This window comes from Eleutherodactylus coqui, chromosome 10 (assembly GCF_035609145.1).
Source record: "Eleutherodactylus coqui strain aEleCoq1 chromosome 10, aEleCoq1.hap1, whole genome shotgun sequence".
In the NCBI taxonomy this organism is placed as follows: Eukaryota; Metazoa; Chordata; class Amphibia; order Anura; family Eleutherodactylidae; genus Eleutherodactylus; species Eleutherodactylus coqui.
The window spans coordinates 137,711,955-137,736,600 of NC_089846.1; the positions used below are offsets into that span (position 1 = coordinate 137,711,955).

At 44.7% G+C, this 24,646-nt stretch overlaps 1 long non-coding RNA gene across 1 annotated transcript in view; it reads left to right on the forward strand.

The window, feature by feature from the left end:
• The first annotated feature begins 1,828 nt into the window (after window positions 1–1,828).
• LOC136579847 (uncharacterized) overlaps window positions 1,829–24,646 on the forward strand; it is a 29,424-nt gene continuing 6,606 nt past the window's right edge. The window contains exons 1-2 of the long non-coding RNA XR_010786933.1: window positions 1,829–1,957; window positions 5,061–5,180. This is a non-coding gene — a long non-coding RNA (uncharacterized lncRNA). The remainder of the gene's footprint in view (window positions 1,958–5,060; window positions 5,181–24,646) is intronic.

Genomic DNA, 24,646 nt, shown 5'->3' on the forward strand with positions numbered 1-24,646 from the left:
CATAGTTCAATTCTGGCATTACCGTGACTCGGGCATGACCCTAATGACCCAAATGTCCTCCTAGAAGTCAAGCGCAACTTGAAATTATCACATGGCCTTTTCCCTATTGGGAAGCAGTGAGGTCAGATCGTCTTCTATAATTGGGTGTTTGCCAATAATGCTGTGGTATACTAATGCATTAAAGGGGAGGCCTGAGCTACTTGTATTATGGTGATTTGGGCCTCCCTGCCCTAAATTATGCTTGCTTAGTATACTTACCGTGGCCGGAGTGTAAACAAACCCCTCGGGGGCTGGAGCAGCGCATCAAGAGGAGATGTTTATTTTTAATATCTGTTTCATCCCCCCGCTGCCACTAATGATATTATATAATAGAAAACCCCTTTAATGGCAACCAATCGTGTGCTATGAAAGCTCTTAACTAGGGATGAGCGAGTATACTCGCTAAGGCACTACTCGTTCGAGTAATGTGCCTTAGCCAAGTATCTCCCCGCTCGTCCCGAAAGATTCGGGTGCTGCCGCGGGGCGGGGAGCTGCGGGGGAGAGCAGGGAGGAACGGAGGGGAGATCTCTCTCTCCCGCCCGCTCTCCCCCACTCCCCGCTGCGACTCACCTGTCAGCTGCGGCGGCCCCCGAATCTTTAGGGACGAGCGGGGAGATACTCGGCTAAGGCCGGCTTCACACGAGCGTGACGGTCACGGCGCCCCCCCAGAGACCCCATACTTACCAGCGGAAGATAGCGTGAAGACGCTTCCCCGCCCACCGCCGTCGCGTCATGTGACACGCCCACCGCGTCACATGACGCGGCCGGCCGTGTCACGTGACGCGCCGGCCGCGTCATATGACGCGACGGCGGTAGGCGGGAAAGCGTTTTCACGCTATCTTCCGCTGTGTTACAGCGGGAGATAGCGTGAACGGACGGCTTCCATTGACTGCAATGGAAGCCGTCAGCGCGTACACCCGCAGCAAATAGAGCATGCCGCGGGTGAGGACGGGAGATTTCACGGTGCGGAATTCCGCGGTGGAATTCCGCATCGTGAGCATTGAGCTATTAGGTTCAATAGAAACTAATAGCAGGGGGCAACGCAGCGGATTTTTGCCGCGAACGTAAATCCGTTCGTGGGAAGGAGGCCTAAGGCACATTACTCGAGCGAGTAGTGCCTTAGCGAGTATACTTGCTCATCCCTACTCTTAACACGTGAAACTACAGCTCCCTCAACAATGGTAAGGATATGCTTCACAGACTAGACTACAGTTACATGTGGATGCATCACTGATAATAGAGTACAGAATTACAGCGAGTGACTCAGAGGAAACGTACTCTGGACTCGTTCATTTTCTTCTCCATCTGCTCCAGATCTATATGACTTCTCCAGCTAATTCTTGCCTTGCAGAGTTTATGACTCAGATGTCTTTGTCTCCTCTGAAAACAATAGCTTCATACACTGTGTCGCCCTAAAATAGAACTAAACACTATGTCCCCACAAATGAATTAAGATACGGTGCGTCCCTTGTAATAGATTATAATACACACAATGTACCTTTAAATTAATATATTCCACACACTATGCCCTCGGAAATAAATCATAAAACACTGCACCCCAGACATTATTCATCATTTTTTCTTGTCTATTTGTGCCCAGATCACCATGAAGACTTCTTCCAGCCATGACTCATCTCTGCATACACTGCCCATCCTGCCACAACCTCAAGCGCTCCTCTCAGTGCTCCCATACCGTAACAGCTCTCACACTGTGCCCACCGTAAAATAATATTGCGCCTTTTATGGTCTCACAGTAATTAATTCTGTCTCTTGTGATCCCAACTGTTCTAGGTTCCCCCTTTTGTGGTCCCCACTGTCTGCAGCTTGTGGTCCTCATAGTCCGGCCTGCAAACTGTCCTTGATGCTGGAGAACAATCTCGATTTTGGGGCGCTGTCTCGCATTCCCAGGCAGTAGTAGGTATATCCCGCCACATCCCCATACTCTAAGTGTAGTTGTACAGTGGATGAAGGACCTGCGTTGATATCACAATCACATGACCATTGCAGGGCCTTCATCATCTAATTCATCGGCAGTCTGCAGTGGAGGTAAGAGAGCAGCTTCCTTCAGCATCACATATAGGGGAGTGAAGGGGGATAATGCCAGTTGAGGAGGGATGAAGAGGGGATAGAATTCTGCTGCTGGTGGGGAGTTCAACTTACTACAACTCCCAGCATGCCATCAGAATGTAAGCATGCTGGGAGTTGTAGTTCTATCAAACTTTAGGTCCTCTGTTGAGATTTTGAAAGAAGTACAACTTCCAGTGTACCCTGACAGTTCCAGATGCTTGCCCACAGTCCTCAGGTCCCTCTACTTACTGGCCGAGTGCAGTAAAATAAAAAATGAACAACCCTCGCCTCTTTTGGACTCCCCAAGTGCTGCTCTAGATGCTCTCATGACTGTCGCCTCAGTTAGGCACCCTGTCCACGGCTGTAACGGAATATCACTAGCATTATTCCACTGCGGGGGAACAGGGGGAGCCCTGACAGGTCTTCGCGATGAGCCTATCTGACAGACAGGCTCACCGTGGAGAATCGCGGCATGCCGTGATTTGGACCCCGCGAGCGGAGAATCGCTATGATCCTCCGCTCGTAAACAGGAGGCTGCACTTTCCATAGCAACACTATGGAAACCGCTCACTGCATTACCCACGGCCAGATTATTGCTGCAGGTAACACAATGAACTATCGCTTGTGGACAGGCAGCTTTAGCCTCCTAGCAGCTGATCACGTGACGCGACGGAGGAAAGCCCCGCAACGTCCGGACAGTTTAATACAATGTATTTAAAGGCCTCATGTCTGCGGGCCGGGTGCGATCCGCTGCAGGGTTCTGCACAGGGAACCCATGCGGGCCCGAATTTCCCAATGAACTTAAGGCCTCATCAACATGGCAGGTCCGAATTCCAGCTGCGGAATTAGGCGCTGATCGCAGGGGGTGACCCTGCGTACCTGTTGTCTTCATCGCCAGCGTCCGCGCGGACCTGTCATCTTCCAGCTTCTCTGTACTGCGGACGGTCCTCATGTCTCGCTGTCAGACAGGCGCAGTACAGATTTTTTTAAAACTCCTGCTTTACAAAAGAAGCTGTCCGTGCGGGAACCGCAAAAAAATGAGCATGCTGCGGATGTTTCCGCTCGTGTGCATGAAGAATCATTTTTCCATTGCATGCTATGGAGGATTATTGCTGCAGAACCCGGAAGCCTAATTCAACCACTAATCTGAAAAACTATGCCAACACCAACGACTGAAGTAATAATACTGCCCCCTATAGAGATGAACTAGGTGAACGCCCCCCTACATAGATCATTTGTTTGAATTTGCATATCCAGAACATGAAACAAGAATATATACAATGAATGACCATCTGATAATCTGATATTCGGAGACACGTTTGTTTGACTATTATTTGCCATGGGTGTAGTTCCATATTTTGCCTATAGAGGGAGGTGTTGCTCATGTCATTATTTACAGCGCTCTATAATGAATCTGAATGCAGAACATATACATTATACCTATAAGTATTTATAGGAGCCGATGAAAGGTATTAATTATGCTGTTACAAATTATTTATTAAGACCTTAATTACGCAATGATGCCCAGACTTGTCATACAAACCGGAAATAATACAAAGTGTAGTCCTTTCTCACTGCAGAGGTAAGAATGGGTCAAAGCGCAAAATCTGGTGCCAGCCAAAAGCACCACAACCCACCATCTAGGGGGCTACAACTTCGGCTGCCTTCTCCCCCATGCAGGAAAGAATGGTGACAATTAAAAAATGCAACAAATGAATTAATGCAATTAGTGAAATCAAAGAATTTAGTTAACTAAGGGGTCCTGTGGCAATCCCATGGTAAATCAGCGGTAATGGATACATTTTTCTAACATCAGGCCGATCACAAAAGAAATCTAGGCAAATCATATCTCAACACACAATGCCAGCGCCTCTGCAATAATATGATGCACAATGGCGCTCCACCTCATTCCCGGAGAGATGTGCATTAGTGGCGGCTTGGGAGCCGCTGGATTGGACACAGTCTTATTCCCCCTATATATACCCTCTCATCAGTCCTTGACTAATCTTATACACCGAGTTGTGTTGGAGGCTTCCTGACCACCACCAGTTGTCATACCGAACAGAAAACTATTAGCACAGAGAACATACAAACTCCCTGCGGGTGTTGGCCTGATCAGACTGCACCCATGTACCAGCTTTACGTGGCAGTGTCTCTAATCACAGAGCTGACCCGGGTCTTCCCTCCCCTACCTTCACCTCTGCCCTCTCATTTCCTTTGTCCATTGTCTATTATTTATTTTTCTTCTTTTCTCATTGAAAAATAGTTAAAGATAAAGAACATTAAAAAAAACTAAAAATGTGAAAAAAGAAGAAAAATAAGGTGCAACATGAGCCCCGTATTCTAGTGCTTGATCTCTTTTCTTAGAGGGGTTTTCTGGGCATTTACTATTGATGACCTATCCTCTTACTTCATCAGTAGTTGAGGGGTCCACTGATTCTCAGGTTCACTGCCAGTGCAGTGGGACTCGACATCCAATTGGTTTCAGAGCTGGAAGTGCAATAGACAGCATTGCTCCCATTGATTTCAATGCCTCCTATTACACTTCTAGCTCTGACCGTATTGCGGAGCTGTTGGAGTAATGGAAGAGATGCCTTGTATTATGCTTCCAGCTCTGACGGCAATGAGGAGCCGGAGGTGTAAAGGGAGCGATGTCCTCTATTATGGTCTATGGTCTCTGACCACAATGAGGAGTCTAGTGAAGGCTTTGCTGCCATTGATTTCAGTGGGAGAGATGCCTCCTATTACACTTCCAGTTCCAACCTCAATGCTCACGTCTGACTACTCTGCACTGACTGACAGAGGGCTGGAAGATCAGCTGATCAGTTGGGATCCCAAGCAGCGGACGTCTGACATCTAAGGATAGGTCATCAATAGAAATTCCTAGAAAGCCCCTTTAAGAACCTCCTTCCAATGTAACATTAAAGGGGTTTTCCTTTTTTTTTCTAATAAAGTAAAGCTAAATCACTGATGAATGAATAGAAGCAGAAAGCACAAGAGAGGGGCCGATCTGCTGCACCGCGGACGCTTATAACCGGGATGTTGGGTCCCTCGAAGTGTCTATCATTTTGCAGGTAAGAAGTAGTTCTGCACCCTATAAAAACTGCTAATGGGGTCTTCTACGCAGATGTGTACGGAGCCTCATGTATTCACTGTGTATTGGTTCATTTCCCACTATTCACCAGATACGTTTTTCCCCCACAATGAACGATATTGACTTCTGCCTCATTGGTTTTTTTGCCTTCCTCTGGATCAACAAGGGGGAAGGGAGAATGTGAGGGGGGGGGGGCTGAACTGGATGGACATTGTCTTCTTTCAGCCTAACATACTAACCTGTACATAGCCAATCCTGCTGTTAGCTGATCCGTGGATCCACTATTGTATCCAGTCTAGGCAGTGCCTTGTCAGCTAAATATACCAGCAGCACAGCTAGGTTGCTACAATGTATCAGTCTGGTTTGCTACAATGTATCAGTCTGGTTTGCTACAATGTATCAGTCTAGTTTGCTACAATGTATCAGTCTGGACTTAAGGTGGTTGGGTGCTTGTCAATGTTGCAGGGAAGTCTTGCCAACCACACGTGATATATCCCATGCGTCATCATTTTTCGCAGTGAAACTCCAGCAGTTCACAGAGAAGTGATTAACCTGTTCACTCCCAAGCCATTTTTCCTTTTTAATTTTTTTTTCTCTTCCTGACTTTCAAAAAATCCCATTGTCTTTATTTTCCCCTCGGCAGAGCCGTCTGAGGGCTTGTGTTTTGCGGGACGAGTTGTATTTTTCAATAGTGCTGTTTAAAGGGAACCTGTCACGTCCCCATAACGCCATTAACTTAGTTATGGTGCTGCTAGAGGACGTGACAGGGAGCGGGGTGATGTATGTTTTATACTCGCCCGCTGCCTGGATCCAGCGCTGTCTCTACTTTTAAAAAACAACATATATATATATTTTTTATTACTTCCTGTCACCATATTCTGACCGCCATAACATTTTACATTTTCTGTCAATGGGGCTGTGTGAGGGCTTATTTTTGTACGGAATGCCCTGTAGTTTCCATTCATACTATTTTGATGTATATATGACTTTGTGATTGCTTTTTATAACATTTTTTTCCTGCAGATGTGGTGAACAACCCCCTCCCCCTCCCCCACACACACCCCCACAATCCTGGCCCTTTTTTTCTAATGGAGTTCATTGCACTGGATAAATAATGTTGGGTAATAATAGCAATACCAAATATTTTTGTTTTTTTTGTCTGCTTTTTTATTTTAAAAATGGCAAAAAGGGGTCTTTTTAAACTTTCATTTTTGTCAGCTTTTGTAATCATTGAAAAAAAACTTTATTTCACTTATTTTTTAAGTCCGTATGGGGAACCTGAACTAGCGATCATATGAACTCTTATAATATACTGCAATACTTCAGTAGCATATTATATTTTTGCAGGCATTCTATTGCATCATGCCACAGGCACATCTTAAAGGATAGCTAAGCCTTCTAAACGTTTTGTTAAATATCATAGTGACATGTCAGGAGTTTTGTTCAGTGAGGTCCAGGCGCTGAGACCTAAAAGGCAGAAATGTGTGGCAGCCTGAGGACCTGGACATGACACCCCAATGGCACGCCGCGACCCCAAACACAGCCGCCTGCAACAAATGTATGATGCGCTATCCCTTTTTTTCTTGTTTCTTGACATGTTTGTATCCATTTGCTATTCCTTGATATTGTATGTTTATCTTTGCTCTTTTATTGTACAATCTGCCCAATCAGGCCGCTCTCACACAAGCATATGTACAAACCGAGTGCAAAGAGCTGGGCGCTGTCATTGGCTGCAACAGCTCGTTGGTAGACAGGCTAGGGCTGACTGTAGGCTGTAAAGTGATGGCAGCCAGAGGACCAGAGCTGCCAGTGGGGGACAAACGAAGAGCGGCAAAGAGGTCAGTAGCAGATGATTGTTGTTTTATAGCAAGGATGACGGGTGAGATGGCTTTTCATAACTTGGAGAACCCCTTTAAACCAAACATTTCAGGGTTGGATCCCAGGGGGATTTTCTTAAAAATCAAAGTCACCAGCAAATATAAATCTTTGAATATTCCACTTCAAGAAGTCCTCTTCAAACAGCGCCACCTTTGTCCATTGGCCACGTCTGGTATTGCAGCTCATCCCTATTTTATTGAATGCTGCAATACCTGATAGGACTCAGGGACAGGAGTGTCGAAGAGAAGCTTTTTGGAATCTCTAGCAGCGATTTTAAGTTGTTAAATATTATATTCAAGCATTTCTTAGTTCTATCTGGTTCTAGGAAAGCTGGGTGACAGCCATTACAAATCCCATTACTTTTGGGTATGACTGACTAACATATATCTTACATTGTTGTTATATCAGTGCCAGGCGGCCATAATAAAGCTGCATTTTAATGTCATGTTACGACACAAAGAACTGGACACCCTCTTGTTATACTAAAATAAACAATTGTGGGTGAATGGAGAACTGAAATCGGGTGCTGTAGGAGGTGCCGAAGTAGTAGTCATACTCCGACAGGGGGCCTAAAGTTATTGTAGTATTATATATACCGTGTATATATAGCATGTGGTAGTTGGGGCTGGGACTTAAATGTTCCTTTTCTCCTTGGTGGTATCATGTATGTTACATTATGATGGTCCATGCCTCAGTATGTAAAACCGCGTGAGTCATGTGTGCAGCGTGATCTCCAGATGCGTGGCCTGACGAGCCGCGGTAGAACATTTTGCACACATCAGATCCGGCATGTTCTGTAGGATCTGTAGGGTTCCCTGTGCATCGCTTAGAAGACCTCTGGTCTATAGGGGTTTGATAAACTCTGCTCCTATACGGAGACGTTGGAGCAGGAGTGGGATTATTGTAATTAGAAGCAGTTGTACTTCTGGCCGGCGTGGAGGAGGGGATGGAGGTCTTGTCTGACTGAGGATTCCCATGACATTAAGGTCTAGAGTGAGTAATCCAGATCTGTAACAGCCCGAAAGCGTGACTATAAAAGGAAGGGAGAGGGCTGTGTGGTCTTGGGGAGGAACATAGACCTGTAGCCATAGAGACCAAAAATGGACCATAAGGAGGAAGTGAATGTTTTGGGGAGGGGAGGGATGTGTGGTCCTAGGAAGGGAATGACGTGAAGTTCTGAGGAGGTCATGAGGCCTGGAGGAAAGAAAAGTTTGTACAATCCAAGTAGGAGAATGTAAATCCGAGAGGATAAATATGGGCCTCGAGTAAGATAAGGAATTTACTCCAGGAAAGATGTAATTTGCAATAGGTCAAGATATGAGAGGAACGAGCAAAGAACGTGTGTGGGGCGACAGTGCTAAGAAATAGGAGATGGATATCTTGTCCCAGAAAAGTGGGGTCCTCGTGATGAACGGGGGGGGGGGGGGGGGGGGGGGGCAGAGTGAAGTGAGGAAGAGATATAAAACAAGGAGGGTTCTGCAACAACGGCTGTGCTTGAAGACAATGCATGTACAATATGGCCTATGTGACGCAAATAGGGCAGCATGGTTTAAATCAGTATTATCAGTCCTCATGGCTTATCCCTCCCCAAACAGGTCAGGTTTTCAGGATGTCCATAATATTGCACAGGTGATGGAATTATTGTTGGTCCTCAGACATTGTCACAGGTGTTCCTACCATAGGATATCCTGAAAACATGACCTGTTGGGGAAGTCATGAAGACCAGAGTTTAGGAAACATTGGTTTAAAGGGAATCTGGTACCAGGTTCATGCTGCCTGAACCACAGCCGGGATCGCTATACCTATTGCCCCATGGATGGTGTATTCTGCAAAACTGCAGAGTTTCAAAAAAAAAAAATGTACCTTGAAGTTCGACTCCGGAACGAAGCGCTGAAGGCCGGCTGTCCCGCTGTCTCCCCGCTGCAGCATGTAGACTGGTAACTCTATTTCCTGTTGCGAAGAGGGAGAAAGCTGTCAGTCTACATGCTGCAGGCGGCCAGAGACCAACTTGGTCTACCTCCATTGCTCGGCTCCAATCCCAAGTGACACTTCAAGGTACAACCCCAATTCCCAAAAAGTTGAGAGACTGTGTAAAATGTAAGTAAATGTAAAGGAAAAAAGAATGCGTTGATTTAGAGATCTCATATAACCACATTTGATTCACAATAGACGTAGAGAACATCAGGAGGGGAAGGGAGACAGGTTTCCATTTCATTAAAAAAATGGAACTCATTTAAAAAACTGATGGCAGCAACACATCTCACAAAAGCTGGGCGGGGCCATGACTACCACTGTGTAGCCTCCCCTCCTCTATTTACAACTGTCTATAGCCATCTGGGAAGTGAGGAGACCGATTGCTGGAGGTTTGTGGGATGAGTGTCGTCCCGCTCTTGTGGGATTTTAGCTGCACAACAGTTCTGGGTTTTGTTTGACGGACTTTTATTTTCACATATGTTTCCTATTGGTGGACGGTCGGACTGCAGGCGGCCCGTTCAGCACCCGGACTCTTCTCCTGCGAAGCCACAGTGGTTCAGAATAACCCATACACGGGGGCACAGTGCATACTTGTCCCGGCTCCATGTTGGCAATGCTTCGGGCAACATGAACCTGGTGTTGGATTCCCTGTGAATGGTGATTGAATTAGTACAACTGATACCGTGTTTCCCCGATAATAAGACAGTGTCTTATATTAATTTTTTACATGTATAGCTGCCTGGACACTATTTAAATTTATTTTTTTTCAAATTACCTGTTAGCAGGGCTTAATTTTGGAGTAGGGCTTATATTTCAAGCATCCTCAAAAAGCCTAAAAAATCATTTTGTATCCTCAAAAATTCTGGAAAATCATGCTATGTCTTATTTTCAGGGAAACAGGGTAGGAAAACTAGAGAATGCTGTAAATCGTTGGAAGGCTGGATATTAGTATCTGCAGTATGAAGGTGCAATATTATACCCATAATGAAAAAGATGGAGAAGGTTACAGTTGGTGGGAGGCAGAGTATCAACACTTGTATCAAAAAGATGGAATTATGGTACCAATAATGGAAAGAATGGAGGATACTGGGAGTAATAGGAAGGCAGGAAGTATTAGTGCTTGCAGGATGAAAGTTGGATTGGAATATGGCACCAGTAACTGGAAGCCTGGTGCATGGGATTATACATAAAACATACAGAATGTACAATGCTAAGTGCTGGAAATCATGGAGCCCGGGTGTCTGTAGTATACAAGCAGTGGGAAGATGTGGTTTAGTACCTGCAAATATACACTGACTGGCCACTTTATCAGAGACGCCCTATGAGTAGCTGGTACACAGTGTTAAGCTCTCAGTCACGCCCTGAAGGTTGTGAGTTCAATCCCCGCTTGGTTCAGGTTGCCAGCTCAAGGTTGACTCAGTCTTCCATCCTTCCAAGTAAAATGAGCCCCCAGCTTGGTGGGGGGGGTAATAAATAAATTACCTGAAACCGCTGCGGAATAAGTTGGCGCTATACAACCCTTTGTTGCTGCTGTGTCAAATTAAATGGAGGTACTGAAATGTTCTGAACAGTTGACAGGAAGAGTTCTTCATTTTCTGTTTGCGCCAAATCCTGACCTCCCATCGGCACGATGCAACAGAAATCTGGATTCCTCTGACCGGGGATGTTTTTCCTCTGCTCAGTGAACCCGTTTTTGTGACCCTTCGCCCGCTGCAGACTTGCCCTTCCGTTTATCTTACGATATGTTCACACGCTGGAATTGCGGCAGAATTTTCTGTGGCGAATTCTGCCTCTACAAACCGTGTCAAAAACTTTGTGCCGCGGTTTTGAGGCAGATCTGTACGCGGATTTAGCCCTGTTAATGGGAAGAATCCACAAGGGGAATTCTGACACAGTACTGTTTCCATGTCAAGAAATATCAGGCCACCCCTTGACGCTGAAACCCGCGTAAATGGGATTTTCCATGTCGAATTCTGCATGTGGATCTTGCTCCTTGTCAGAGCTGAATCCATGTGTGAAATCATGCCAAAAGCAGAAAGATGGGGGTTTTAGTGGTGGAACTCCCTGGGGAATCCGCTGTGTGAACATACCCTCAGACAGCAAGGGCACTTGAATTGCTGTTATAGCCCATCCGTGTTGTTGTACGACCAGCATTGTATTCAGCTGCAATTTGCTTGACTGTGCTACACCTGTTCATCAGAAGGATTCTTGACATCCTCCTCTGACCCCTTTTGCCAATGAGTTATTTCCACAGGATCCCCTTTCACTGGATATTTTCCTGGATCACACTATTATAGGTATACTCTTCACACAGGGAAGAAGGGGGCCAGAAGACCCAAACCACCTCTGTTCATGAAGGGGTCATGAGGGGATTTAAGACACTTCCACATGGAGGTCTACTTTAAATATCCTAACTTCTGACTAAGTTTGTCCCGTTTTGATGTACTAGCATAGAGTCTGCATACAGTGTGGTGGAATATGTATACTCTATAGAAATGAGTAATAATACATAATGCAGATAGTATTTAGATGACCTTAATCCCCTGAAGCTCCTCACAAATGGAAGTGCATTAAGCAGGCTTTGCTTATCGCTTTGTACCCATCGCCGTAATTTCTTCGGACTGTGGGAATTTTCCTTTCGCTGGAATATCTTCATCATGGGGAAAACATGACTTGTTTTTATTCAAGTTCTGAGAATAGAAAAGTAGATAAAAATACACGAGACAGGTTTATTATTGGAACTCTGTCTGGAGAAGTCAACGGCAACGGCGTCCCCAAATATCAAGCCGATTTCCCACAATACACTTCTCTGCCCCAAAAATGTAGGGACTCTATACACAGTCAACAGTTCTACTAAAATATCGGGCATATTTCCCATAATCCAATGCTATGCCCTGGTATTAAGTGCCTTTCCCAAAAGTGACAACTTGAGCTTCCCGCAACTTGCCCCTGTGCCTTAGTAGTACGTGAGTTTCCCATCATATTACTCCAACAGTTAAACTTTGAGTAACTTTCCCACAGTAAATCCAGTTGTGTTTGGTCGATGTGAGGTCAGTTTTAAATATCGCCGCAGTTACATCAGCAGATATTGATTTGAGCTTTTCACATCTGGTCCTCTTATAGATGAAGAGATGTAATTAGCGTTTCAATGTTGCCAATTAAAGTGTCTAGTTCTAGGATGTGGAATTGACCATGAAGTATAATATACAGACTCCCACTGACAGGGGTGTAGATATAAGGATGTAGAGATAGCAGTCACACCCAGGAGCTGAGAGGACCTAAAGGTGCCTTCACACAGGGCAATTATCACTGGAAACAGCTGATTCGGGCAATAATCATCCTGTGTACAAGCGGGCGCCGACAGGACACTGAGCCACAAATTGCTCAATTGTTTAACTTAATTGTTATTTTAACTCGCCTAAAACCCAACTAACTGTCGGGACTGTAAACAGGAATCATTCAGAACTTGGGCAACTGCCTGTTCATAGTGAATGGATGTGGGGCCAGAAGAGAGCTCCGGCTCGCTCTACCACTGTTCTCAGAATGACTGATCCTGTGTAAAAGCCCTGGGACCACTCGCTAATGTGCTCGTCAGTCGTTCCGTGTAAAGGGACCATGAAGGTTACTCTGCCACACAGGAAGCCACAAATACCGGGTACCCCACTCACTGGAGGCCCAAAAGAATTGGCTATAACTCTATGACTAATAAACACATTTTTATGAAATTTGGTCCCTCATCACATGTGCTGGAAGTGTCCTCCATTGTGGTTCAGCATGCCTCAACCTGATGCTCCATATTGCTGAACGTTCTGGTAAGCATGTCCGTTGTTACTGCAGCTCTTTCCTGCCCAATGTTCCTTTTTAATTCCTGGATAGTTTGTGGCTTAAACTTTCCCCTTCAGGAGACCCTGCAAAGAAAAAGTCCACTGGGGTCAAATCAGGTGACCCGGGTGGTTCTATACAGTTCTAATGCTTACATTTGAAGAGTTGTCCTTCACAGCTAAAAGCCACAGACAGATGTGTGAGAAGTATCCGACCACTTCATCAATTAGTCCTTATTTATAGCCCTCTGGAAAACTTTCTGCCATGTTTAGAATTGATTTCTCCATCCCCTCATCCAAATTCTCACTTCAGTAAGTTATTGGAAGATCAGCCCTGACTTTGAGACCATTGATGATGATTTATCCGTTCAGTCGTTGCTGACGTTCAGTTACCTTGTGAATAAGCATACGCCATGCTTCCTTGTCTTTGGCGGCTTCCTTTATGTTTTCCACAGTCATGTTCAGGTGAACCTTGATTGTGTCCAGCCAGTGTGTTCTTTGGCGTCCTCTTCTTCTGGATCCACTGACTGTGCTGAGCATTAATGTTGTTGGCTCGTATGACATGACCAAAGTATGAAAGCCGTTGCTTGGTGATTTTGGCTTCTAGTGATACTTATGGTCTAGGATCACCTTATTTATGACCATCTCTGTCCATGATATACACAGCATACGCCGCCAGCACCACAGCTCAGAGGCCTTCATCCTTCTTCTGTCTACTTTCTTGAGTGTCCAGCTCTCGCATGCATATGTAGTTATTGGGAAAATGATTGCATTGATTATTCGGATCTTAGTTGTAATGCTGATGTCTTTGGTGGCTTCCTTCAGATTTTCCACAGTCATGGTCAGGTGAACCTTGATTGTATCTAGATGCTGTGTTCTTTGGCGTCCTCTTCTTCTGGATCCACTGACTGTGCCGAGCATTAATGTTGTTTCCAGAGAACTGCCGTTGCTTGGTGTTTTTGGCTTCTAGTGATACTTATGGTCTAGGATCACCTTATTTATGACCATCTCTGTCCATGATATACACAGCATACGCCGCCGGCACCACAGCTCAGAGGCCTCCATCTTTCTTCTGTCTACTTACTTGAGTGTCCAGCTCTCGCATGCATATGTAGTTGTAATGCTGATGTCTTTGCTCTTCCATATCTTCGCCATTCCTTGCATTGCACTCCGGCCAAGGCTGATGCTTAGTTTGATTTTAGGTCCCGATTCGCCACTGCGGTCGATCTTGGATCCAACGAAAGTGAAATCTTGGACTGATTCAATTTCCTCATTGTCGATTGTTATGCCTGGTACAACATTGCTTGCTGTTGTCAGCAGCTTTGTTTTCTTAATATTGAGGTACGTCCCATGTGTTGAGACCGTTAGTGCACTGTAATACATCTTTTAACCCCTTGAGTGGCACGCCCTGAAATTTTCCGGGACGAGCTCCACTGCTCATAGTGACATAGCCCGGAAGATTTCCGGGCTATGTATCACTATGGGAGCTGCAGAGCACAATGCCACAAGCTGTGACAGTGTGCTCTGCCTGCACAGACCCAGAGAGAACAAAGCAAGGGCTCTGAAAAACCAGCAGAAGATATTGCCGATATGTCAGCAACCTCCTGCTTTGTTTACAGGTTGCCATAGAGACCATCGGCTTGTCAGAAGCAAGCTGATGGTCTCTGTGGCAGGGAGAGCTTGGTGCTTGGCTGTCAGAGGACAGCTAGGTACCAGCTCTTACAGCAGAGATCAGAGAAAACCTCCGATCTCTGCTGTGTTAACCCTTTACATGCTGCAGTCTATGTGACTGCAGCATGTAAAGGGCTGTCACTGCAGCATGTAAAGGGCTGTCACCATCGGACCCCTGGAATGTGATCAGGGGTCCTGATGAGTCCCTGTGGAAGTCCCCTAAAGGGACAAAAAAAAAATGTAAAAAAAAAAATGTAAAAAATTATTTAAAAAAATTATAAAAACACTTGTCTCCCTTTACTTTGTAAAAAATCAAAAATACAATCACACATGTGGTATCCATGCGTCGTAATGACCCAGAGAAGGAAGTTAATACATTATTTAACCCCTTAATGACATGGCCCCTTTTTTTCTTTTTTCCCCATTTCTTTTTCTCCTCCCCCCTGTTTAAAAAAAATCACAACTTGTCCCGCAAAAAGCAAGCCCTCATATGGCCATGTCAATGGAAAAATGAAAAAGTTATGGCTCTTGAGACGCAACTGCAAAATTAGTTGAAATTCAATGATTAGACCATTTTAAAAAACCTGCCCTGGTGGGCACGACAGGGTGGTAGGAAACCCGCCAATCAAGGGGTTAAAGGGGTTGTCCAGTTTTAAAAATCCATGTTTTAATGCCCTATTAAATAATTGTGACTCAATAGAGAAAGAGGAGGGTCTTTTCTTTTCAGAATTTTCATCTCTTGGTCACTTCCCCATCACTATTTACCAGGCACAGCCCTGTACTCACTGGTGTAACTATAGAGGGTGTAGGGGATGCGGTTGCACCCGGGCCCAGGACCCTTAGGGGGCCCATAAAGCCTCTCTTCTCCATATAGGGAGCCCAGTACTATGAATAAAGCATTATAGTTGGGGGCCCTGTGACATTCCCCTTTCAGTCAGCTATTCTGTGGAGTTGATGACAGTTGGACACCCCTCCGAGCTGATATTGACTCCTTGGTGACATCCGCCATACATGTACAGCGAATGTATACAGGCTTTGTACAGCGTGGACTCGGGAGCTGAACCTGTTCAATACGTGGTAATTGTCAGCTGGTTTTGAGAGCTGACACCCAGATACAACAGTTGCAATTCGCCAATTCTGACAGCAGCATTTAAATAGCCCAATTGGAGTTTGCAGCTCCCAAATGGCCCTTCATGATGAGATTGTGGGGTGTCTGAAGCAGAATAATATGATCGAATGATCGCAAGTTCAAGAACGAAAAAAAAAAAAAAAGTGAAAAATATTCTTTTGTATTGTTCTAAAAAGTTAAGAATATTAAAAGTTTAAAAAAACCCTTTTTCTATTTTTATGATAAAAAGATCAAAGCACAAAGAAACCTATTTGGCATCGCCATAACCTCTGGAAGGCCTCCTTCACATGGGCTACGAATCCGCGAGATTCTGTAGCGATGCGACATGACTACAAATCACATGTATGTGAGGCTCAGGGTGTCCAATGGGATCTTTCACATGAGATTTTTTTATAGCCTGAAGGAACCCATTGGAGACCCTGAGCTTCACATACATGAGATTGTAGCCCGTGTGAAAGAAAATAGAAACCACAGGTTATCCTGCAGCAAAAGCACCTCCCGCAGCTGCATAGTTGGAAAGCTGAAAAAGTTATAGTGGTCAGAAAATATTTGTAGTAAAGTGTGAGACAGTGACCGGCAAAGTGCTGCAGGGCCATTACATTTCGCCTAGGATGCTCTCCTATGAGGCGTTGGGGAGCGCTTGGGCAGATACATGCCACCGAGCAGCCTGGGCTCGGTGGAGGAAGCCGGCAGTTTAGTGTTAGTAGCATTAAGCCACTAACACGTTGTAGTGAGTAGGTGGCTCCAAGCCGCATAATTCTGGGCCGGCTTTTCCTGGAGTGACCAAAGTGAAGGGTGGGATGGTCACTCCCACGTACCAGGTGGGGCTAGTACCAGGCATTATAAAGCCTGGGCCTACAGGGCCAGACACAGAGCTGAGACCTCTGCAGGTCTGAAAGTCCTGGCTGGCTGTGTGCAGGAGCCCTTTTGGTTACCAGAGTGTAGACAGGGACACTCCATGTATAGTAAGTGCTCAGACGAGCAGGATTTACTTTGTTTGCCTGATGTAAAGGCCTGTATTTTGCTTTATTTGCTTGGAAATAAACCCAGGCAAAGCCTGGACTAAAGACTTTATCCTATGTGTCACTGTCTCTGACTGCTTATGCCCAGATTGCTACCGATCCTAAACGCCAATCCCTCACAAGACTCGACTTAAATTGGGTGTCGTGATTGTACTGACCCACGGAATAAAGCTGCATATGCTGTAAAAACAAGACCTCCTCAAAAGTGATGAAATTGGGTTTTTTTCCCCCCCATTTTTACTCCACTTAGAAATTTTTTGAAGTTTTTCAGTACATTTTTGGCGCATTAAATAGTAACACTGAAAAATACGACTCGTAAAAACACGAGGCGGTTACTCAGACCGCTACTTCAACGGGAAAAATAACAAAAGTTTAGATTTTTTTTGAAAGTTGGGAAGAGAAACAAAAATGAAAAAACAAAAACTACCCGTGCCCTGAAGGGATTAATAGCGTATCCTAAGTATAGGCCATCTAGTTTGTGGAGCCGGAGACCCTTCAGTTATAACTCTCTACATGTTAGAAAATCGTATTGGCAGAGAAGAATTCTCCTAGATGTCTTCACACCAAAAGTCTGACAGGAACCGTTTAAGGTCTTCAAGTAGGGCATGTAATAAAGTGTGATCCCTATCACCGTGCAGACATCTGGCGGGCCGGCCCTGGCACACCTAGCGCTATCTCTCAGGAAGTCAACGGGACCCGAGAATTTCACCACTTCCTAAAACTTAAATAAACTCATTTGTAGCTGTTAGATGCCAGCGAGAACTTTTATAGCTTCCCATTGGAAAATATCCTAGCAGCGCCCGTTCCCAGGATTTGTTTCAGTCGACTCCTGTTCAGTTTAGCTTATTATGACTTCTCTTCTTGAAAAATTGATTGAAATTTCAAGCGCCCGTCTGGCCACACCAACAAAAACATGACAATGCCTGATTAAATGTGCTTTCAGTTCTTGCTTCAGCTTTAAGAGAGTTGTCTGGAAACAAACAGATCTTTTTCTGATTTCAGAGCACAGCGCCGCTCTTGTCCGTAGGCCAGGTGTGATATTGCAGTTCCGCTGCATTCAGCTGTAATACCACACATATGGACACGAGTTGTGCTGTTTCTGGGAAAAGATGTAATCCTATCTGGCAGTGAAGTATTAATACGCACAGTAAAACTAGGACTCCATAAACTGGCTGTGAAATAGTGGCATTACCACGACTCGTGAGTGACCTCAATGTGTCCCTGTGAAGGAAAAAGTTGAAAGTGACTTTCGCAAGAATTCCAACCATGTCAGAACAGTTGTGACTTTATGTGACTTTTTACTCATAGAGAAACATTGAGGTTCCGCATGTGTTGCAGTAATGCTGCCGTCTTTCTGTGACATGGTATCACTCACATCACCCACATGTCACTGGGGAGCCCTAAACTCACAGAGCTCTGACATTATGCACCTTATCGTAGGCCATTATACACTACACATGTAGAGTATGGCTATTATATACTGTAGCACATGGGCTTCTGTTCCCTCACAAGTATCAGGGCCCAAGTCCAACCGTAACCTCTGTACCCCTACATTTATGCTACACTAGCCTACTAAAAGTAATTGGACACCTGAGCAAGAATCCTTAGGCCTTAGTAACATCAGATACTCTCCATGGCATACTTTCTATTAACATCTGATACACTTCAGCTAGTATTTCCCTCCATTCATCCTGTAAATATCTGGCAAGTTCTCTCAAAGATGCATCGACCCATCTACAATGGTACAAGGAGTGTTGTCAATAAACAATGGAAGAACGTTATATTGAGTGATAAATCACACTACTCCATCTTCAGATCAGATGGCTGTACCCGGGTGGGGACAATTTCTGGGGAACGCCTTCTGCCTGAGTGTGTTGTGCCCACAGTTGAGTATGGTGGAGGTTCCATTATGGTCTGGGGATGCTGTATGTGGCATGGTCTCGGTCCGTTGGGTGTAGTGGCAAGAACCATGAACAAGGAGGTGTCTCTTGACCCTCTAGACCAGTGGTTCTCGACGTGCCCGCTTTTGCCCTCTAGGGGGCATTTTTACTTCTCAAGGGCGCGGTGGAATGAAAAAGGGTGTCAGGGGGCATTGGAGAATAAAGGGGTGCGGGGGGGGGGGGGGGGCTTCTGTGTTTGCTTTGTTGATTTTTTTCTTTCATCTAGTGACTACATTTTTCTAAAAATTAGTAGTGATACTTGGGTTTTCGTCGATAATCCATCCGAGAACAATCAATGATATCCAAAAGCATCGAGAACCGAGGTAATTATTTCCATATGACTTAGATGTAATAGGAGTTGTGTGCAGCCTGCGCGCCTCTATCATATAATGTATGACTTTTATAACTCCATGACTCCACTACAGATCAATCACACTTCATAACACTGGATAACCTACAGCACAACCGAACCCGATGTATTCCATAATGCCGCTGATTGGCTGGAACTGCCTCAAACTTTCACTTGTGTGGGTCTCTGGGAGTTGTAGTCTTACTGGACTCCAAGTGTCTTTTCAGAACAGTGATATGAACTACAACTCTCCGAAAGATCCACATAATTGAAAGTTCCAGCGAATCAGCGGCATTATGCAATATAGCAGGTTAGGTTGTTCTTTAGGTTATCCAGTGTGATTGATCTGTAGTGGAGTCATTGGAGTTATCACCAATCATAAAGATTAATTGGTATTTAAGTAGCTACTCAGCTACTTCATGTAACTGAAGCCTTCCCTGAACTAAGGTAATAGCCTGAGGCTATTATCTGCGCTCAGATCCTTTGTTCTCCACGGGAAACAATGCTATCAGCACCCTCCATGGAGAACTACTGATAAAAGTGAGGGACCATGTTTATGTTGGACGGAATTTAAAGATCAGACGATAGGCGCACATTTACACGCACCGATCATCGCTAAAATGATCGCCGATTAGCGGGGTTTTTTTGCGATAATCGGCTGGTGTAAATGGGCCTTTACGTTTGTTTTATTAATCAGGATGAAAAGGTAGTGGAGGAACTGTTTACCAGAAATGAAACCACCGACATGAAGGCTCCTCTACATACAAGGAAAAAACATCCCTTTAACAAATGTCCTTGCTTGTGCAACCGGTGGAGCTGCATCCATGATTGGTCCATATCACGGATTTACAGCTTATTTAAAATCTGCTATACCTGGCATAATGGCAGCCCACTGGGTGATCCGTCGGCAGCATCTTGTTGCTGAACATCTATGTGAGAGAGTCCATGATTCTCTGCACTCTGTAATTAATGCTGTTAACTAGGTAAAGGCGCACTCTTTGAACCAACGTCTTTTCCACAAGCTCTGTCAAGACCATGACGAAGAATTCGAATGTCTACTCCTACACACCGAAGTGATGTGGCTGTCAAGAGGAGAGTGCTTACGATGCTTATACGAACATTTTGAGACAGTAGTTGAGTTTCTTCGGCCGATTGACCCAAGCCTTTGTGATGCAATTGAACAACAACATCTTGACGTTGCTTATTTCTTGGACATATTTGACAAACTCAACGAGGTCAACACAAAGCTACAAGGAGACAAAATGAACTTCATTAAGGCTAAAGGTATAATCTCTTCCTTCATTGCCAAACTGGACCTTCATACCGATAACCTGAGTCCACGCGAGCTCTGTCAGCTTCCAAGGCTTCAAGAAATTGTACGTAAAGACAGAGACAAACTTCAAGATGCAGACTTAGATGTGTTTTGCTCACACCTCAAACAAGCCAAAGACAACGTGCAAACTAGGTTTCATGATCTATGTACCCTTGAAATACCAACATGGTTACTCAATCTATTTTCAGCAGACGCAGGAGAATTTCATCCCAGATTAGAAGAGCAGTTGATCTACCTGAAACACGATAGTGAAGCCCAAGCACTTTTCCAACAATGTGGCTATGAATGTTTTTGGGTGAAAGTGAAGAATTCCTCTCCTATCCTGTGGCAGGAAGTTAAGTTGCTCGTGTTCGTTTTTCCATCTACGTACTTAGTGAAGAGGGGCTTCAGTGTGGTTCAGCAGCTCCTGACAAAAGCCAGAAACAAACTTTAGATATGTGTAAGGGGTGACTTGAGACTGTGGATGACGAAGATAGAACTAGATATTGCAAAATTGGCATCCGCTTATCAGGGCCAAGGCAGCCATTAATGACACAGATTGACTGTGGCAAGCATTAGTATTGGTCGAATTTCATTGTTCTTGCATTTTATTTAGTCTTCTGACCATTAAGGATTAAGGTGTATCTTGCATTTTCTTTATACATTGTATGTTTCTATTAAATGATAATTAATGATGGTATTATTGCTTGCTTCCCCCCCCCAAAAAAATTATCTTCTGCAATAACACCTATTATTGTATCCACAATAAACCTGTTTATAAATATTTTACACCTACATTTTAGCAGCTACAGCTTAACTGACTAACTGGGCTGAAAAAGGTTGAGAAACACTGCTCTAGACAATAATGTGCTGCAGACAATGTGACAATACTCTGGGAATGGTCAGCCATACTTCCAACAAGACACCGCGCCTTGTAAGAGATCCAACGCTGTTTGACGATATGGATGTTGGACGATTGGACTGGCAGAGTCCTGACCTATTGAAGGCCTTTGGGACAAACTGGAACATCAGGTCAGGAAATATGAACAGCTTCCATCTTCTTTGAGAGAACTTGCCAGAGGTTTGCAGGATGAATGGAGGGAAATACCAGCTGAAGTGTATCAGATGTTTGTAGAAAGTATGTCACAGAGAGTATCCGATATCATTAGGTCCAAAGGAGCCCCACTAAATATTAACGTATGTTATTAAATACTACTTTTGATTCTTCCTTAAGAGTCCAATTTGCCCTTAGTAGGACAGTGTATGTCAGGTTCCTCTTGCACTTGGTCCTTTGTCTTCTATAGCTGCTGTACAAATCTCTTCTGCTTAAGCTACAGTCGTCCCATTAGATCCCTCGACATCTCCTCATTTGGCTCTGATATTTGATTAATGTGTGACTTTCCACTGTCACGGACCTATCCTTCATTGCAGTGAGTGCTCTCACGCCAACATTTCTTTTCCCATGGTTTTGAGTCTTCTGAGCCATAAAGTCCATTAGGAGTAAAGACTCCAACCCTTGGCATAGTGCACAAACAAGACCTCATTATTTCTAAGTTGTTTGAATAAGTTATGTAATTAATTACTTAATGGTCTACAAAAAGACAGAATTATTATATGCAACCAACAACAGAGTCGCTATCATAAAGCTGAGCATGGTAATCACTCCATAGACGGCTGCTGGTGGATATAATAGCACAATCCCATCCATGTTACCTAATAGGGCATATGGACCTTATACTGTAGGAGGACCCTCTTCATGTGCCAGAACAGACTGCTGAGAGTGCAGGGCTTGGCGGACACGAGATGTCCATGTCTTACATGTAAATGACCGCTCTGTAATTGTTTTCCCTGCAGTGGATTAAAATGTCCTGCAGTTTGAGAATGAGATGTTGGAAGGTATGGAAATTATGTATTTAACCTGTTTAAAGGCATTGCTACCATCTTTAAATGCTTCTGTCCTTTCTCTATACCTGCTTAGTGGGCAGCTTCTTCCTGGTGTGAAGTTACTGCTGACCATACAACTCTTAGCCAATCAGATGTCTCCCCTCTTTCTTCATGAAATACTACGGAAGGGATACTGCAGCTACACCCCCTCCCCTATTTATATTGGCTTGGTACTTATAGGGATTGTGCCAGGATAGAACATTATCCAAATGAGATGAATAGAGCGGCAGCACGTATACGTGACCACTGCTTCATTCATGCGGGCAGAGACGGTTTTAGAAAAAGTGTGGCCCTGGGCAAAATTAAAAGCGAGGCCCCAAATTCTGAAACACTGTACTGCATAGATACAGTCACAGAACCGAATTTACAGCATAGCCTATATAAAATAACAGAAGCAAGCTTATTGCATGGATATGATAACAGAACCAAGTATGTGCATAGGCACTGTACCAGAACCAAGTTTGCCACGTACAAATGATAACATCAATCATTGTATAGACATGGTACAGGAATCAGGTACATAAATACAGTACCAGAACCAAGCTTACTACACAGATATGAAACCAGAACCCAGTTTACTACATACAGTACCAGAATCAAGCTTGCTGTCAGGGTGTGCATGCTGGGATCTGTTGTTGGGTTTCCAGGAGCACACCTTCACAGGTGTGGAATAATTGTGCTGGCTGGGTGTGGATGTCACCAGACAGCCAATCTCTACTGGTCTGATGCATATATATACCAGTTCCTCTGCAGAAAGAAGCTGGTACCCCTTTACTCAGAGCTGGTATTATGCATGCTTGTCTGAAGTGTCTCTCACCTTCCCTGAGGACGGTCTGGACATCTGTTGTCCCTGTCTGCATTTTATGCAGACCCCCTCTTCTTTCCCCTGTTACAGGTTTGGCCTCTAGACGTCTGATGTCTAGTATGGTCAGATGGGTGATTCCTGACACTGTTCACTGTATCTCAGCACGGTGGCTGACTCTCTTTCCCCTTGGTGTGAGGACACTTAAGCTAGCTATGCTTTGATATTTGTATGCATGAGCATTCTGAGTGGAGTCCAGTGGTGTGAACAGAGACTTGTTCTGTGTCTGTGCAGGTGACCGGACATGGGGTGTGAACAGTCCTGTTCAGTGTGCATTGGTGTGAACAGATATTGGTTCTGTATGTCTGTGCAGGTTGCCTGACATGTGACGCAAACTGTCCTGTTCTGGGTTGCATGCAATTCCTGGTGTGTTGGTGTGAACTGTGTCCTGTGCTGCTGTGGATCATTTACTATCTCTGGGCAAGTTAGGTCCTTAAGTTCCAGCATGGAGTCGTCCTTATCAGGATGACTGGCCTGCTTGCAGGCAGGTTTCCTGGGGGTAGTTGTCTCATTAGAGTAAGGAGCAAGATAACGAGGACCCTTGATGTGGGCTTGTGGGCTTAAGTGACTTGGCCAATCCACAAACTACTACCTCATACTTATTATACCAATTCTATCTGGTTATAAGAGCGGGTATGATGGGTTCATGTTTTGAGCGTGGAAGGAAGGTTGGATGTAACACTTACTACATAGTTGTGATACCAGCTTACTACTGCATCTATGTAGAACCACGTTTACTACATAGATGCAATACCACAACCAAGGTTACTACATAGATTTGATACTAGAACCAAGCCTACTACCTATATACTGTAACAGAAATATATAATTTTTCACAAGATTTTGCTGCGTTCTTTCAGTGTGAAAGTCAATAGGACGCATTGCAATTTTTGTGTGTTGCGATGCATTTCAACTTTAACCCGTTCCCGCAACAGGACGTAAACTTACGTCCTGGAGATAGCGTGGGATCACATATGAGCCCGCGCTATCCCGCAGCGGGAGCCGGCTGTCAGTCACAGCCGGCGTCCCGCTGCAACAGCGGGGGGCATCGGAGATGCGCCCCCGCTGTTAACCCCTTCCCTGCCGCAATCTAAGTAGATCGCGACAGGGAAAGAGTTCACAGAGGGAGCGGACTCCCTCTGTGTCTCCGGCCGGAACTCGCCATGGCAACAGGACGCCAGACACTGGCGTCCTGTATTGCCTATGCCTATGATCGCTGTATAAGCGATAAGGCATGGCAGAGCAGTAGCTCTGCCATGCCTTATGACAGCGATCATCAGGGCAGTGGTTAAAGTCCCTCAGAGGGACACAAACAGTGTAAAAAAAACAAAGATTAAAAAAATGATTTAAAAAAAATGTAAAAAAAGGGTAAAAAAAACATTTTTTTATGCTTTTTCTCAGATTAGAATAAAAAAAGGTAAAAAAAAAATAAAATCCCACATATTTGGTATTTTCGCGTCCGTAACGACGCGTACAATAAGCTGCACATGCTTTTGACTGTGCACGGGAAAAAAAACACTAAAAAACTGAGGCAAAATGCTAAT